The sequence below is a fragment of the Dipodomys ordii genome, unplaced genomic scaffold, assembly GCF_000151885.1.
Source record: "Dipodomys ordii isolate 6190 unplaced genomic scaffold, Dord_2.0 Scaffold14, whole genome shotgun sequence".
NCBI lineage: Eukaryota > Metazoa > Chordata > Mammalia > Rodentia > Heteromyidae > Dipodomys > Dipodomys ordii.
Window position 1 is genome coordinate 2,034,485 of NW_012267230.1, and position 2,526 is coordinate 2,037,010.

General features: G+C 42.1%; 1 pseudogene; it reads right to left on the minus strand.

Moving 5' to 3' along the window:
• Positions 1-871: 871 nt before the first annotated feature.
• On the minus strand, positions 872-1,231 carry LOC105981821 (annotated as a pseudogene).
• Positions 1,232-2,526: the final 1,295 nt, after the last annotated feature.

Here is a 2,526-nt window from a genome sequence, read left to right on the forward strand (position 1 = left end):
ACCCATCCTTTAGAAAGAATATGACTATGTCATTTGCAGGGAAATGGATGGACCTAGAATAAATCATATTAAATGAGGTTAGCCAAGTTCAGAGATGAATGGTGAATGTTTTCTCTCATACGAGGAAGCTAGATCTAAAATACAACTGGACATGATAACGAATACAAAACTCTAGGCATTCACACACAGTCAAACTAAAGGATACCCTTTGGGGAGAAACACAAAGGGATAACTTTTCAGAACATTTAAAATAGTATTTATTGAAGCCAGGCGCTGGTGGCTCATGCCTATAATCCTAGCCCCTCTCGAGGCTGAGATCTCATAATCGTGGTTCAAAGCCAGCCCTGGCAGGAAAGTTCATGAGACCCATATCTCCAATAAACCACAGAAAACCAGAAGTAGTGCTGTGGCTCAAGTGGTAGAGCAAGCGCTAGGCCTTGAGCTGAAGAGCTGAGGGACAGTGCCCAGACCCATGACCAAACTCCCCACCCCCAAAACAAAAAAACTATTTATTGAAACAAACTCCAGGAAATAGAAATATAGCTGTTGCTGTTGCTTGTGTTCTTTTTCTTTTTTCTTGGGGGGGGGGTTCGGGGAGATGCAAAAAGGGAGGGAGGAAGGGTAAAGAAATGTAATCTTGCTACTCAGTGTGTATGTGTGTGTGTATATATATATATATATATATATATACATATTTATAATTTTTTAAGACAGCATGGCTCTTTTCAGTTTACTGCATGAAGAAGTTACACTAGCCCAAGTTAAAAGCAGACCCTAAATGGTTACGTTATACATGCTGTGAGGTTTTTAAACTTGTGACAAGGGACAGAAGAGAAATTCTACTCCTTGTAAGGAAATCCTCACTTAAGCTTCAGTGAGCCACAAGCACTAAAAGCCCGTGAACCTTCAGCTGATCGTCCTTAGCCAGTCCAAGCTCTTCCAGGAACTGGCATATGTTCTTGCGCTGGTCACCCTGTAGCTGCATTACTTCTCCATATTCTGGATGCTCAATTACAGTACCACTGCAGGCAGATTTCTTCTTAAACGCCTTCACTAGTGTCTTTTTCTCGAAATCATCAGCGGTCCCTTGGACAGTAGTAAGGGTCTTCCTGCCATTTCTCTGTTGAATTCTTCTATGGATATAATCCTCAGTGCCAGCAGGAAGCGGGTCATCACCCTTACTTTTATCAGCAAAGGGGTCGAAAGGGTGGAGGTTCTGGATAGCGGACATATGATAGGATTCCTTTTCCTTTGTGGAAATGGCCTGGGGAAGGCGGCTGTGGGAGAAGGTGGGTTGGGAGAGGGGGGGGACCGAGGGTCGGCAAGTGAGGGGGCTCAAGGGGGAGGCAGCTGAGTTCTCGGCAGTGGCTCAGTGACTGGGGCTATTCAGTATATTCTATGTGGGAAATAACCCATGTAACTTGTGGGCAGGGATGGGAGGGGGAAACTGGGGAAAAGGAAGGGACAACATTATCCCAAAAAAGAAATGTACTCATTACCTGACTTATGAAATGGCAACCCCTCTGTACAATACCTTAATAATAACAATAGAATTATTTTTAAAAAATGAAAAGTAAGTTTTACTCTTCACATACGAATCATTTCATACTATGTCAGAGAAAATGTGGACACATCCCTAACAAACTATAAGATTAGATACAAAAAGGACACAAAAAAGTTTGGTTTAGTTCCAAATTGTTTTTAAAACAGAAATGTATTACAACCCCTTTTTACCTTTCTGAGGACCAAAAAAAAAAAAGAATTATTAAAACCAAATATAATTCTTTTTTCTCGTTGTTGTTGTTGCTCCTCCTCTTCTTCTTCTTCTTCTTCTTCTTCTTCTTCTTCTTCTTCTTCTTCTTCTTCTTCTTCTTCTTCTTCTTCTTCTTCTTCTTCTTCTTCTTCTTCTTCTTCTTCTTCTTCTTCTTCTTCTTCTTCTCCTCCTCCTCCTCCTTCTTCTCCTCCTCCTTCTCCTTCTTCTCCTTCTTCTTCATTTTTTCATGCATTGACTGTATTAAGGGGTTTCCTTGTAATAATTCTATAGGTACTGTGGAGAATCCTGCAGATGGCTTGGGAATGTGGCTCAGTGGTAGAGTGCTCGCCTAGTATGCAGAAAGCCCTGGGCACAATTTCTCAGAACCTCATAATCAGAAAAAAAAAAAAGCAACGGAAGTGGCGCTGTGGCTCAAGTGGTAGAGTGCTAGCCTTGAGCAAAAGGAACTCAAGGACAGTGCCCAGGCCCTGAGTTCAAGCCCAAGGATTGGAGAGAGAGAGAGAGAGAGAGAGAGAGAGAGAGAGAGAATCCCATAGGCACACTGCAAGCAGCATCTTCTAAATGAGTTCACCCCTCTCTTATATTCCCTTAGTCCCCTCTGTTTCTCATCTCACTTTATCAAACAGTATTTGGTGGGTTTAATTATGCTACCTACCTTCTATACCTATGTGTACATGTACAATGTACTTAAGTCCTCTTCACCCCCACACTTCCCCTCTCCTGCTGATCCCTACAAGTCTCCTTTTTACACA